Source organism: Euprymna scolopes, chromosome 6 (assembly GCF_053919585.1).
Source record: "Euprymna scolopes isolate OS-2025 chromosome 6, ASM5391958v1, whole genome shotgun sequence".
Lineage (NCBI taxonomy): Eukaryota > Metazoa > Mollusca > Cephalopoda > Sepiida > Sepiolidae > Euprymna > Euprymna scolopes.
In genome coordinates, this window is record NC_136487.1 from 129,860,929 (window position 1) to 129,877,783 (window position 16,855).

General features: G+C 35.7%; 1 protein-coding gene across 4 annotated transcripts in view; it reads left to right on the top strand.

Moving 5' to 3' along the window:
• LOC145277958 (high affinity cGMP-specific 3',5'-cyclic phosphodiesterase 9A-like) overlaps positions 1-16,855 on the top strand; it is a 466,702-nt gene that overhangs the window by 360,759 nt on the left and 89,088 nt on the right. The gene's annotated exons all lie outside the window — the stretch shown is intronic.

Genomic DNA, 16,855 nt, shown 5'->3' on the forward strand with positions numbered 1-16,855 from the left:
AATCCGTATTAAATAGAGAAATGGTTAACCACTTAAGTAAAACCGACCTGTTTAGCGACATGCAATACTGTCTCCTTTCAGAGAGATCTGCTGATGTGATGACGGTAATATCACACAGAATCAGTAAATCTATTGACGATGGCTTCCTTTTCTAACACGATATTTCTTGACATATCTAAAGCATTTGATAAGTTCTGGCATAAAAGTCTACTTTATAAGATTTCCAGCTTCGAAATAGCTGAAAACGTTCTCGTAATCATAAAATCCTTTCTCTGTAAACGGTTTATTAAGGTTGATGGCGGGCAATCTGAAGCACACAGTATTGACGCTTATGTGTCTCAGGGGTCTACCTTGAGCCCAACTCTATTCCTGATCTTCATCAACAACCTCCCAAACCACATTCTCCGCTCATTCGTGCATGCAGACGAAACTACAATTAATACCAACACTGTCAAAGATCAGAATCCTTTTGCTTCTCTGTCAAGGATCAGAATCCTTTTGATTCTCTCTTCTACGACTTGAGAGACTGATGCAATGGGGTAGGAAATGGATAATTAATTTTGATGCATCCAAAACCAAACTTCTATCTTTTCACTACCAACGTCTGATCCAAACTTGATCCAAACTTGACCCTAGTTACGGCCATCGTTTTGAAAAAAGTGCAATACTTTGACAAATTTCTGCATTAGTGAACTTGGAACTTGGATCCGGTTTGGCATTTTCTTAGTGTTGGAAACGCCCCTTCATAGGATTAATGGACCATCTCATGACGTCACTTCCTCTGGTGAGTCCGGAGTGAAATAGTGAGTAAAATATGTCCTCATGTGGAGTACTTCTGTAATATTCTGCCTTAGAATGATACAAAGCCGGCTATAGAATTTCGCCTTCTACTTTCTCTTTTTTACAGAAGAAACGTTACATATGTTTGTTCTATCGTTACTTTTATTGCGTGTACTCGTCTGAGTTCCAATCTATAGCCTCTCTCTGTAAAACGTTCGAAACACATACCCACCTGGCTGTAACAAATGCCAACAACTTCTTTCACACCGTATCGGTACCAAGAACTAAAGGAGAATCTCATGGCCATATTTTCATTCGTAGAACACTCTGTCTGCGGAACGCATCCTGTGTGTTTAATCCCCAACTGACTATAACATTATCGTCTTAAAATCTAATGTGATTAAATTCATATTAAGCCGTCCTCTAAAGTAATATATGCTATGCCCAAGTTCCATTATAACTGAAGATGATGTCTTACTATCTACCAAATATTTAACCATTGTTTTAGAATAGCCACCATATCTTGATAAATAGTGACCTACCTAGTAATACACATGTATTGTGTTTGATTATTAATTAAATGTTGATTGCTTTACATGTTTTAGCATGTTATTTTTTCCGTCACAACCTACAAGCTATTGAGGAATCATAAAACTGATCCGAAATGTTTTTTCCAAACTATAAGATAAGAAAAATCTGGTGGTGTGGGCGATTGAGCTTTTCAAGTCCCTTCTAACCACACAATTCCCATTATAACAAAATATCTACTGAAAAGTGTGCAGCATATTTAGAAATACTAGGAATGATTTTGATGGTTTCATTCAATTTGAACCTCTTTCTTTTCATCCTTTGTGTTTTTTTTGTTTCTTTTTGTAAATCTCGAATACAAATTCAATTTCAAAAGAATTCATTGCCTTCAGATATGAACTGTTCGATACGAAATTGATGTTTCGGATTACTTTAACCTCGGACATGTTTTTGTTTTTAATCTCCTGTAAATGTAATTTCCGAATAAGTAATCTAACTTAAATGAATAATATATATATATATATATATATATATATATATATATATATATATATATACATATATATATATATATACATATATATATATACGTTTATACATATATATATATACATATATATATACGTATATATAATATATATAATATATATATATATATATATATATATATATATATTCACCTGAAGCTCATTTAAGCAACTAGCGGGGCTACCTGGAGTTGCCCGGCTGTTTGGAGGTATTTGACTAAAGGAGGTAGCAAAGTAAAGAAGAAGCGAAGTTAAATATTATATTAAAAAATAACGATGTTAAACTTCTTTAAAAAATCTGAAAAAAAAAAAAAATCAGCGAACGAACGTAAAACTTCTTTAAAAAATCGGACCCTCCCCCCCAAAAAAAATAATAAGAAAAAAATGAACGTGTTCGGAAGAATACACAGCGAAAAGCGAAAAAAATGGCATAAATAACCCTGTTTCAATATTAAAAGTGTAAAAATCGGGGGAAAAAATTCTGGGAACTCTGAAATCGGACCTGCAATCTTAAGACAACGACGCTGTCACTTTAACCATTATGCTATGAAAGCGTGGGCGAGCGTAAGTCAATTTTTATACTATTTAAACGAATTCAAGGAGCAACGTCTTTTGCGCGTGTTTACGCATGCGTAGAAGCTATCTTGTCACGAAGGAACGATTTCTTATTATCCCTCCCTGTAAAAAAAGCGAACCGTTTAGGATTAAGAAATGAATGTTTTTAGCCAATTTTTCGATATTTGTCGTCGGAAGGTGTGAGGTTCAAAATGATACCCATCTGGCAAAAATTTGTGGCCTATGTGGAAAGTTTTTGCGAGACAAACAAACACCCACAAACACACACACATTTTGCCTTATATATATATATATATATATATATATATATATATATATATATATATATATATATATATATATATATAGCGGAGTTCCCGGCGCTGCCCGGGTGTTTGAAGGTGTGTGTTGAGAAGGGAGTGAATCAAAACGAAATGGGTTATTTCAATATATAAAAAAAAACAATGTTAAACAAAAACAGCGAACACAAAAAAATGGAAGGAGGGGGGGTAAATCAAAACAATTAAAAAAACGATGACACGAGGAGCGTGCAATAAGTAATGCCCCTGACCCACTTCCAGTTGTCTGATCTAGCTGAAATTTTGCACGTGCAATTATTTATATCTCTACGGGTTATCTGGCAAATTACAGCTCTGAACTAATTTACAGGGATTTGAACTGAGTTAGGTGTGAAATGAAGCCTGTTGAATGTCGAGCTGTGATCCGGATTTTGTATTTGAAAGGACGCACACCACAGGAGACTTTTGATGAAATGAAATAAACTCATGGTGACCTTGTAAAACGATGGCATCGTGAATTTAAACATGGTCCGAAGTCTGTGGAAACAGCTCTCAGACCTGGTCGATCCCCCTTCTGCCATTGATGAGGAATCTGTCCGTCAAGTTGAGGCTGCCATTTTGGAAGAGCGGCGCATTACAATTTCCAAATAGCACAAGATGTCAAGATTAGTACAAGGTCTGTGGAAACTATCATTCATGACCATTTGCATATGCATAAGGTGTCTGCCAGATGGATTCCCAGGTTGCTCACACCATTCCAGAAGCGACAACGTGGCGAGTGCTCGAGGATGAATTTGGAGATTTGCCAAGAAGATGATCAAAGTTTTTCAAATGACTGATTACACAGGATGAAACCTGGGTCCATCACTATGATCCAAAGACCAAAGCCCAGTCAATGCAGTGGAATCACTTGGACTCATCACCTCCAAAGAAGGCAAGGGTGAAGCCCTCCGCTGGCAAGGTCATGCTCACAGTCTTCTGGGACCAGGACGGAGTAGTGATGACAGATTTACTGGCAAAGGGTACCACAATTACAGGGACCTATTATGCTTCACTTTTGAGGAAATTAAGGGAAGCTATGAAAATCAAGAGGCGGGACAAGATCATCAAAGGTACCCCCTTCCTGCAGGACAACGCTCCGGTTCACAACTCGCATGTTGCCAGATCAGAAGCACGGGTGTGTGGTTATGAAATCCTTCCCCATCCTCCATACTTTCCTGATCTTACACGCTCTGACTTTCACCTCTTCCCAGCCATGAAGTTGTTTTTGAAAGGAAAACGTTTCCCAGATGACGCAGCCTTGATTTCTGAAGTCACATCGTGGTTGGAGGACGAACCTGGGGTGTTCTACAAAAACAGTCAACAGAGCTGCATCAAACGATGGGAGAAATGCATAACTCTGGGTGGTTCCTATGTAGAGAAAGACTAATAACTATGCCAAGTTTCGTTGCTCTACTACTATGGGAAGTGGGCATTACTTATTGCACGCGCCTCGTAAACTCGTTTAGAAAATCTGTAAAAACAGCGTACATAATGGAAAAAGAAGGAACGAACTGTTTCAATAATCGAAAAAAATGAAGGCGTGTAAAAAAAACCGGCGTACGTGAAGCGGATGATTTGAAAATCGGAAAAGCAAAAACGAAATCCTACATCACGATTAGAACTCGCGATCCTTAGATAACGACGTTGATCTTTAACCAACTGAGCTAAGAAAGCGTCTCGGAAATTGATCGGTTTTTATACATTTAAACTAATTCAATTCACGACATCATTGGCACATGCGTATATCGTTATCTTGTCATGAAGGAATAATATTTTGCTACCCTCCCTGTAAAAAAAGCGAGCCCCTGAGGGTGAACGAATTAATGTTTTTAGCCAATTCTTGGATATTTCTCGGCCGGAGGTTCGGGCCTGAAAATGATACCTATCTGGCAAAAATCCGTGGCCTCTGTCGAACGTTTTTGCGAGACATAAAAACACACACAAACACACACACATTTTGCCTTTTGTATTTATAGATTAAGCGAAGCCCACTATTAGTTTATTTGCAAACAAAGTAATGTTTGGAGCACTGTGCGACGGGCAAGTTGTTAATTTAATAAAAACTTGATGAAGAAATATTTACGTAGTCCTATGGCTAGAGCTGCCGACTGTCAACAAGACGGTTGTAGGTTCGATCCACGACTAGGGAAAGGTGGATGTCTAGCTGCACTGATGAATTGTGATACAACAAAAGAGTGCTGTATGTGGGTGACTCTAAAGCCCACCCCTCTTTGGGTTGAGCACTTTGTAAATATATTTCCCCCCGACGCTTATTTAAGCAATGAAGCGAAGCCCACTATTAGTTTGTAAACAAACTAATGGTTTGAGCACTGCGCGACGGGCAAGTTGTTAATTTTATAGACGTTTGAGGAGAAATATGAACGGCCACTAATTCGTAGCTTCCGACTCTCAAGACAACGGTAATATATATATATATATATATATATATATATTTAAATATATATATATACATGTATGTATATATATATATATATATATATATATATATATATATATATATATATATATATATATAGTCAGAGTTGTATTTTCCATGATATAAACATTGTTTAAATTTTAAAACGAAATACGTTTATAAGCCTAATTACATCGCAGTATTATATAACATAAGAATATACAATGAAAAAGTTTGTACAGTATCCGCATGTTGTGCGGTGATATTTTATAATGTCAGAAGAGTACGCTTGACATGCGTAATATGAAAATCAGAGTTGTGGTTTTCCGTTATATAAGCGTTGTTTAATGTATTTCTTCCATTTACGACAAAAATGTATAAAATTCTGAAGATGCCATGTATTGCCGAAGTACCAATTTTAAACAAAAAAAAAACATTTGTTTATTTTACATAATATTGACTTGTAATTTGACTTGTTAACGTATTTCATACGTATTTATTTTAAAATTTTAAGAACGCTCTTTGAACATTTTTCCAACAGCCGGAACGGCTAAATTGTATTCCACTAATTTAATGTTTAGTGCTCCATTAACCGTATTTCCCTTTTACAAACAACATACTCTGTAATGTGGCTAGAGGTTTAAGTAGATAATTAAAAGTAATTTAAATGATTGGTGGCTTTTTCTTTGAAAGTTGTGCTTGGGGGTCGGGTTTGGAGGATAGAATATTATGCACTGAATAGTGATGAAACGAAATCACGATCACGGATGATTGCTTAGCGGGACAGATAGCCAGGTAAAGGTTTTGTTTTCTTGTTATCGGGGGGTGGTGAATCGATTTCATTTTATCATAGTGATTGACACAAAAGATCAAAGAAGTTGGGAATTACTTTGTTATAACTTCATTCAATCAACTCGGCAATAAATTATAATTCACACATTTATTGTTCATTCTATTTTTGTCGTCATTTAGTTTTTCATTTTTTAACGGATTACGCACACACTCATATATTTGTACAAACATTATTGTTGTCATTATTATTATTATTATTATTATTATTTTATAAATAAACATTATAAACTAACCCTATTAATTCATCGACCACTCTTTCATAAACATAAGAGTTTCCGTAGGTTTACATTTAGAATATATATATATATATATATATATATATATATATATATATATATATATATATATATATATATATATATATATATCAAGGTATACAACTTAATGTTAAATTCCTTTTAAAAATGAAGTAAAAACGGAAAGAAACTGAGACATGTGCATGCAAGTATTATGTTCACTTCTTGATAGTAGCACCCCTGCTTCAAAGTGGCACTGTGCCTTGTTTGGGGTGAAAATTGAATAAAAAAAATTTTTTTTTTAAATAAAGCGCAAGGTGAGATCGAAACCAAGACTGAAAGACAGTGAGTCAAGTACGATGACCATTAAACCAGCTTGACATGTTCTTTCAGATATGTTTTCAAACCAACTTATACTTTACATAAGGAAGTTTTCATGAACAGACGAGAAAGTTAAAAACAGATACAAATCAATCGACTCACACCAACAAAATTATCAATTTTCATTCTTTAGCAGCCCGTTCTTCCGAGGGAAAAAAGATTGAACGGTTTTGCACATGTATGAATACTCTATGTACCAAATTTTGATCACAAATTCGTCGAGTATATAGGTTGAGAAGTGTCCTCACGCGCACACACATGTTTCCTTTTATAGATATACTAGCATGGGTGCCCGGCGTTGCGCGGGTATTTGGAGGTGTATGTTGAGCAAAAAAAAAGTGGTCAATTTTTTTAACTTTGACCCCTATTTTGACCCCTTAACATTTATTGTTTTGGGATTAAATCAAGTTATTAAGTTAGATTCATGCCCAATGAACCTATATCTAAAATTTCAAGTGCTGAGACCCAAAATATTCGGAGGAGGTTGGTAGAGTTCTCAAAGGTCAAATCGTTGAACTTTGACCCCTTAATCGCCAACTTTCTGACCAAAAACAAATCATATCGATTTTCCAAAATCTCAGTACCCTGTATATCAAATTTCGAGTCTGTAGACTAAAAATTAACAGAGTTATTGCGTAGGGAAATGTACACACACAGACACACAGATACACAGATACACAGACAGGCAGACACTTTCACTTTTATAGATATACTAGCATGGGTGCCCGGCGTTGCCCGAGTATTTGGAGCTATATGTTGAGCAAAAAAAAAGGTCAATTTTTTTAACTTTGACCCCTATTATGACCACTTAAAATTTATTGTTTTTGGGCTCAAATCTAGTTATTCAGTTAGATTCATGTCCAAGGAACTATATCTAAAATTTCAAGTGTATAGACCCAAAATTGTCGGAGGAGTTTGGTAGAGTTCTCAAAGGTCAAATCGTTGAACTTTGACCACTTAATCGCCAAATTTCTGGCCAAAAACGAATCATATCGATGTCCCCAAATCTCAGTAACCTGTATATCAAATTTCGAGTCTGTAGACTAAAAATTGACAGAGTTATTGTGTAGGGAAATATACATACACAGAAACACAAGTACACAGACAGACACTTTCACTTTTATAGATACATAGATAGAATAGAAGGCCGCCCGGCTTCACTCGGTCGTAAACTACGCATAAGTATATTTTGATTAATGCAAAATACTTATTGATTATAAACAAAAATATTATAAGTATTTAATTTTTTTTAATTACATTTTCACCCCAAACAAGGCACATTACCACTTTGGTGTAGGGGGCTACTATCAGGGGCAACAACTGCTGGGGTACTATGTTGGGATTTTGTCAGCAAGATGTCGATTCCCATTGCACTTGAACTTCTGCACGTCAGTAGAGTTGGGGAAGCAGGGACCTGGAATAGAATTCCAAAGTCTAGCGGTTCTGGAGAAGAAACTACTGGAGTAGAAAGATCTTTTACATCTAGGGATCTCCACAATGTGGGGATGGGATTTTGCAGCATGTCGGGTCTGTCAAGGATGTTCACGTCGTGGGGGCACAAGTGCTTGCAGTTCGTCAGAGCATTCACCATTAAAATACTTGTAGAACAGGCAGAGGGATGCAACGTTTCGTCGATGGGACAGAGGCTGAAGCTTAGATGCCAGTTCAGGGCCTATCAGATTTGCGACTCTCTTTTGAACCTTGTCAAGGAGCGAGAGACTAGTTGCCGATGCACCAGCCCAAATATGACAGCAATACTTCATACATGGGCGAATGGTGGCCTTATAGAGGTACAGGATACTTTCGGGTGTTAGTAGTTGTCTAGCACGGTAGCGAGAGCCCACCTTCCTTGCAGCGGCCCTGGCAATGCCTTCAATGTAATTGTTTCAACTCATGTTTCCTGTGGACGTTAGGCCAAGGAGTTTGAAAGATGTACTCTCAGATAAAGAGTCGTTGGCCATTGCTATTGGTGGTAGAGAAGGTTTCTTGTAATTATTGAATGAAACTAGTCTTGGCGGCATGGAACGTGACCATCCATTTTTGTCCCCATTCCACTACAGATTGGAGGTCATCCTCTAGTGTTTCTGCCATTTCTTTAGATATGTGTTCATTTGTTTTCCTGTCGTGCCTGTTATAGAGTGTGGTGTCATCAGCATATATACCCATCTCAGAGGCAATTTTGTCGGGGAGGTCATTTATGAATATCAGGAACAGTAGAGGTTCAAGGATAGACCCCTCGGGCACTACCGCATTTATATCATATTGTTTAGATGTACGACCGTCAAGGACAACCTGGATTTTTCTCTTATCTAAGAAGAATTTAATTATGTTAAGTATTCTACCAGTGATACTGTATGATCTAATTTTCCTGAAGAAGTAACGTTGAATGTCTTTTAAAATAATGAAGTAAAAAAAGGGAGAGGAATTTAGATATGTGCATGGGAATATTATGTATTTTCTAAGCAGTTCACTCCTTGTAGGAAAAATACTGGAGCTGAGATCGAAACCAAAATTGAAAGACATTGCGTCAAGAACGATAACCATTACACCAGCTTGACCTGACGTAGTAGCTGTTTTCACCCCAACTCATACTTAACTAAATAGCTTTCATATTTCACGATCGTGCATATTCTAACTGTAATCTCTGAACGTATATACCATGCACTGTATAAGACAGGAGGAAGCCGAGATATATCTAAGGTCTTTGACAGGGTATGACACGATGGTCTTCACTTGGAAATCAGATCCTATGATATTAATGGACTACTAATTAACATAATCAAATTCTTCTAAAGAAGAGAACAATCCAGGTTGTCCTCGATGGTCGTACATCTAAAAATATTATATGAATGCTGGTGTACCTGAGGCGTCAAACCTTGGATCTTTATTATTTCTAATATTCATAAATGACTTCCCAGGTAAAATAGTCTCTGAGATGGGTATATTTGCCTTCGACACCATACTCTATAACAGGCATGAGAGGAAACAAATAAACATATATCCAAGGCAATAGAGGAGACCCTAAGGAAGTCCTTCACTCGGAAGGGGAATGGAGTCAAAAATGGATGGTAACGTTCCATACTCCCAACACTAACCTCATTTACTTCAATAATTAGAAGAAACATTTTCAACCACCAATAGCTATCCTACGTCGTGCAAACTCCTCGGCTTAACGTTCACAGGGAACATGAGCTGAAACAGATACATCGAAGGCATTGCCGCGGCTGCTGCGAGGAAGGTGGGATCTCTCTACCGTGCTAGAAAGTTACTTATGCCTTAAAGTATCCTGTACCACTATAAGGCCACCATTCGCCCATGCATAGAGTATTGTTGTCACATTTACGCCGGTGCACCTGCTACTAGTCTGTCACTCCTGGGCAGGGTTCAAAAGAGAGTCGCCAACCTGATAGGTCTTGAACTGTCATCTAAGCTTCAACCTCTGTCCCATCGACGAAATGTTGTATCCCTCTGCCTATTTTACAAATATTTTAATAGTAGATTCTTCGACGAACTACAATCCCTTGTACCCCACTCGACGTAAATAGCCCGACAAACCTAACAAGCAGCAAAGTTCCATCCCTACACAGTAGAGATCCCTAGATGTAAGAAAGCTTTCTACTCTAATAGTTTCTTCTTCGTAACTGCTAGACTTTGGAATTCCCTTCTGGGATCCTGCTTCCCCAACTGTACTGACATGCAGAAGTTCAAGTGTAATGTGAACAAAAATCTTGCTGCTCAACTCCCTACAGATTATTTCTGCAACTTATGTCCCTGATAGTATCCCCCTACATCAAAATGGCACTGTGTCTTTTTTTTGGGGGGGGGTGAAAATATAATAAGAAAAATAATATAAAATAATGTGACCAATCTGTGCATGCGCAGTCGTAAAACAGTTGACAAACAAATTAAAATCTGATGACCCGCAAGTACCATTATTTATAATTTTGACCCCTTTAGCAATCCTGTTTCCTGGGTGAAAAACGTATTAAAAATTTTTCCGCCTGTCTGAATATCCTATATACAAAATTTTAAGTCAGTAGATCAAAAAATTGTTGAGTACATAGGTTGAGAAGTGTCCTCACTCAGACATTCTCACTTTCTGAATTATATAGATTATAGGTAGGTATTTGATATGAATTTAAGCGTGCGTATTTTTATTGAAATGTTTGTTTAATATTAATAGCATTCCATTCATACTTTAAATTCTTAAAATTCGATTCATTTCAATGTTAAATGCTTATTGAACTAGTCATTAGCTTTTACTGTAATGACGTTAATTCAATGTAAACAAATGTAGTAGTTTGACCTTTGTCCGGCTTTCTATTTTGTTTTCTTTTTTTATTATGAATGGGTGTCACAAGTGATTGTTGTTAACTATGTCGATTTTTATTCATAGTTTTGTAAATTCTGCAATTCTCTCTTAGATAAATACTTTTTAATGTATTCTTATATGTTTTATATTAATGCAGCGCATTAATGTAGACTTCCTCAGCTATGTTAGTACAAGTCATTCTGTGAAATAATACAGATGTATTCTTTTAGTTATAATTCATTTTTATTCACTTGTGTCGTACAATAGGAAAATGGCCACTGATTAATTGGTCACATTTGGTTAACTTTCCAGTGCTTCCGTGAAAACAATGTTACTGGTAAAAGATAGAATATATAATCTCTATTAAATAAGATATACGAATAATTGAGCACTATTGTGATTACTCCTATATTACATCACATGCATATATTTTTACATACAGTGATTATATATATATATATATATAAAGAGAGAGAGAGAGAGAGAGAGAGAAAGAGAGAGATATCTTTTATTTGTTTTTTTTGTTAGCGATACTCTTTGAACGAATTCAATTATTTATACGAAAGTGCATTTTTACCTAAATGCGAGTTGGGAACAATTTTCCCTTTGACCAATTTGGTACACCCTAAATGGGGAACGGCATATATATATATTATTATTAAAATATAATTATCCACAGACAAGTGTTTCTTCGTCTACGACTCATCAGAGTGGCTGAATCTAAAAAATTTAAAAATTATATATATATATATATATATATATAAATTTTCAGAAACGCATGTAAAATTTCTTTTGTTCTGAAACTGACATTACATCAAAATATGATATAACTTAAATATGTCACTTTGTCTGTCTGTCTATCTATCTATCTATATATATATATATATATATGTGTGTGTGTGTGTATATATATATACATATATATATATATATATATATATATATATATATATATATATATATATATATATATGAACTGTTTCCATAGTTTAATATTTTTGTATTTTTTATATTTTATGACTACAATTCATAATCGTTTTGTTTCATCTCATCCAATAACCTGCAAATACATATAAATGCTAATATCTAGCATCCCTATTTGATTATTTTACTAACATTTTTCTCTGATGAAAAGAATTAGCATTCTTTGAAACTCTGTCTATACATATATGATGAAAGCGGGGTTAAAAAATTAATTAAAGAACAAATAAAATAATTTTAACCAGATTTCAAATAATCGGGTAAATCGGACAAGGTTAAAAGTATTTCGTTAAAAAAAAAAAGTTGAATATATTTTAGAATGAACAATATATTGACATGCTTAGAAATGAGCCGTAATGGCTAATAAATAAGGTGCTACGTGACACAGATTTAATCTAAGAGATATAAGTGGACAGGAGCTGCTAGAAAGGACTTGTCCTGCCTTGATAGAGTTCAAAATAGACTTCGTAGTATAGTAGGAGATGTCCTTTTCTCTTCCCTGCAACCTCTATCTACCAGAAGATATGTTGCGAGTTTGTCTCTGATGTATCGTTATTTTCATGGAAAGTGTTCGACTGAGCTTCAATCTATGCCCCCCTCGCCAAACTTTCACAAGAAACACTCGTCTCGCTGAAAACACTATCAATAATTCCCCCACTCTTTATCTGCGCCTAAACCTAAACGTAGATTCCATGATCAAAGCTTCTTTCTTAGAACTGCACGCCTGTGGAATTGTCTTACGTTTTCCTGCTTTCCCTCTGACTACAATATGGTTGCCTTCAAGTCTAACGCAAACAAGTTCTTGATGAGCCGTTCCATATAAGTTTACACATTTACCGAATTTCCATTACTAATGATTACTATATTGTCCAATTTCTACTGTACACTCTTTAACCCTTATCCTCGAGTGGCCTCTTGGCCTTGATAATGTAGTGATGCCTGTGTAATAATGTGGTGATGCCTGTGTAAAAAAACAAAAAAGAAAAAAGTAAAGTGGGGAAACAAATAATCATCTCAAAAGATGTAATGAATGTTTATAGCATGGTTTTGGACTAGAGGCGCAACGTATAAAGGTGTTGTTTTTTTATAATCAGTTCTTAGCGGTGGTCTCTATTTATCTGCCTACTCACAAAGATTTAAATGAAAGTTTGATGTAAACATGGGGCAAATCCCGCTACCTCAAAAATAGAACTTTAAATTAGGGTGAGATTTCGAAAAAGAAAGAAAAATAAAATGCGAAACTTTAGAAAAATGTCTTCTTTCTCTGGCCGAGAACAGGTCAATTGTGGCGTTAGAGCAGATATTACAATTTGATCCCAGCCAACAGTTAGATGAAATTATATTAATTTGATAGTAGGCCAAGAACAGCGTATAAACTGTTCTATGGAATAAAATAAAAGAAACAAGTTGCAAATTCTTCCGGACTTTAGACGCAACCTGTACAAATATTGACAAGCTGTCGATTCTATTTCCTATCCCTTTCTTCTCATAGGAGCAGAGTTAATCACAAACAGTAAAACTCTGGGTTGAGACAAAAATTAAAATAGCCTAAAGTTAGAAGGATTTTTTTAATTCACTGACCGACTACAGACTAGCTGAAGTGTAATATGAGAACAGATATTACACTTTAAAAAAAAACAAAACAAAAAAAAAAACAAATTAAATGTAATCGACCAAATTGAACACAAGTGCATAAAAACTGTGGAAAACGTGCGTGTTGTGGGTTAATCTCTGTCTACCCGACCCTTGGCTAAACTCATTACAATCACTATAAAATATATATTTAGACTAATAGTTTACATTACAATTTAAGATTGCAATTTCGTCTTAGCCAAAATGCCGAGCATACATGTTATTTGTCCGAGTCAAACACCGATGGCGTAAGGATAACATTGGTTTGATCCCGGGGAGGAGGTGGTTTCTTTTGATTTTAAACCCACCGTTCTCTTTTAAAATTCAATTTTTGACAAAGGCTTACATGCCAGTTGACCGTTTCAATTTAAAGACACGTGCCTCTCCGTCATCTTTCGATTAATTAATGGTCTTGCAAGGGAACAAAGATGAAAGTACTAGAAATGCTTGGGAAATACTAGAAATGAAACGGATTAACATAAAACGACTTTGATCAGTCGTTTTTAAAACGAACCTAGTTTGATCGAATAAATCAAATTACCTCCCTTTGACATGTGTTTTAATCACATTGTATTGAACACATTTTCCATTTTGGACTCCTATTCAGTGGCTATCAGTAAATTATAATAACTTAAGGGAATAGATTTTGGGATGGATCAAAGTGTATTCTCTGTTCTACTTCTACTACAATTCATCTTATCTGTCTCCAGCTAGTGAAAGGGAAGATCCTTTTAGATTGAAATAGATTTTATTTTTGTCCCAATCCAGAGTTCGCCTTTTTTTTTTTCTTTTTTTCTTTTTTTTTGCGGGGGTAGATATTCGCCGCATTTCAAAACCGACCATTTATCTAATTCGACCCTCTTCGTAGAGCGAGGGATGGGAAGTAATTTTACCTTTCTTGTCTCGAAGTACGAGCCTAGCAGAACGGGAGACTAATGACTTTTCATCTTAATCGCTCTAGCAACCAAGGACGAAAATTGGCAGAACATGCATGAAAGGTCATAGTTTTCATCGGCCGGAATATTGTGGATGTAAAAACCAAACTGAGAGTAGTCGACCGGGTAAGCTATGTAATACAAAACGGAACACCTGTTTAAGTCATTATTGTACGGAATTATTTCGATAAGGATCGATAATTTGCATTATATATATTATTAAAACTACTGTTCTTATCTTGGGTGTTATACTTACAACGTTTCAGCCGATGTAATCTTCAATCATTTTCAGGTGTGTCATGTTGAGCCCTTGAATATTGCCATCAAATTTGGTAATTTGTACGCAATTTCGAACGAAACTCTTTGTTTAATCCACGGGTTAGCTTTCTCTCGTTGCGTCAACTATTAATTGATAGAAACACTTTTGTATATTAAGTTATTTTTATTTCGGACTGATATATATATATATATATAAATATATATATATATATATATATATATATATATATATATATACACACACACGCACACACACATATATATATATATATATATATATATATATATATATATATATATATATATATATATATATAGAATGAAATGTCATAATACATATGAAATTTGCTCAATAATAATAAATACGAGATCTGCACAAATTACATTATATTTAAGCGTATATTACGACCGGGCAAAGCCGGGCGGCCTGCTAGTATATATTTAAAATTGACGGTAAGCGTTACGATCTCCGTGACCAAATAGGTTAATCAGCGGACGACTAGATTGTAGCCAACTGATCGAGTTTGGTTTAATCTGTTATGATTGCTAACCTACAAACTTGTATTGTTTTGTTTTTGTTCATTATTACACCAACTTTTTGTTTGTTTGTTTGTTTGTTTGTTTGTTTTTACCCTTATTACTGGGTGGAACGATAAATATGTCTTCCTAAAGAAAACAACACTACAATTATATTTTAAAACTTTTATTTAAAAAATCAATCTTGGTAACTTCATTGTGTAGTAGAGCTGATATCTATTCGATATAGCCGCCTTCAGCCTTGATCACCACCTCGATACGGGTCCGGGTCTAAGAGAATACCTTTTCCACAAGCGCTGGCGGAAACTCAGCGAATACTCGGTGGATGACGGCGACTAGGCTGGCTTTGATGGTGTGGAAGGTTATGTTGGTGATGTTCCCGACGAATGACCAAGCGAAGTAATCCAGCGGGTTCAGGTCAGGTGAGGAGGAGGCAGTGATAGAAGGGTACAACGTCGTTGCCTTCCTTCTGAATCCAAACCTGGTTCTCGTTGAACTTGTGGGCCGGCGCCGCATCCAGCTGCCACACCCTGGGTCTGCTAGCGACCACCTGATTTAACTACGGGATAACCACATTTTCCAGCACATCCAGGTACACTTTTATGTTGACTTTCAAACCTACTTCGAAGATATGAGTTCGCTCACATGAAATCACACCAAAGACCATAAACGTGGCCATAAACTTTATTTTCAGCACCTTGGATACGTCCCTGTTATTTCTGGCAATCCAGCGATGCATTTTGAAGGTTCTGGCAATGGTTTTCTTGTTATAACTTGGATCGGTGGAGAGCATGAATTGTACAGCGGCGCATCTCTGATTTCGATTGTGGAACATTGTGACACTTTCAGACATGATAGTCTTCTATAACTCTTCGGATTTGTACATAACTGGCCATCTAGTAGATGACCCGTAACAAAAAATTGAAAACAGGCATTCATCAAACAGAAATGAAATCATGGCGGCTTTTCTAGGGCGACACTTTTATCGTTCCACCCTGTTTTTTCTTTTTGGTTTCAAGTTTTTTTGTTTTTGTAGAATATTATATTTATAACTCACACTTTCCCTTTCTGTTTTGTTTCTTTCTATGTTTGTGGTTACCTCCTCTTCCTACCACTACTACAACTACTACTACTGCTGCTGCTGCTGCTGCTACTACTACTACCACCGGCACCATTACCGCCATCACACTCGTTGCTACTGCCCAAAACTGTTACCACCACTGCAATTGCAATTATTATTATCACCTTCCGCCATCTTAAAAATCACCGGTGTATTCCGCCCGCTGCTGCTGTTTTCACCATCGTCGCTGTCGCTGCTGCTGCTGTTTTTCCTTGCTGCTACTTCTTAACACTTTCGTATTAAATAATTGTCACTATTTTTTAATTAAATATATGAATTTATTAAAATCAACATGTGCACTATTAAAATTTAACTTGTATATATTTAAAAAAATACATCATCCTTTAATGATGAATAAAAACATGATATATATATATATATATATATAAATATTAAAAATGAATCTAACTTATACAAAAAAAAAATCAAATACGTGCACGATT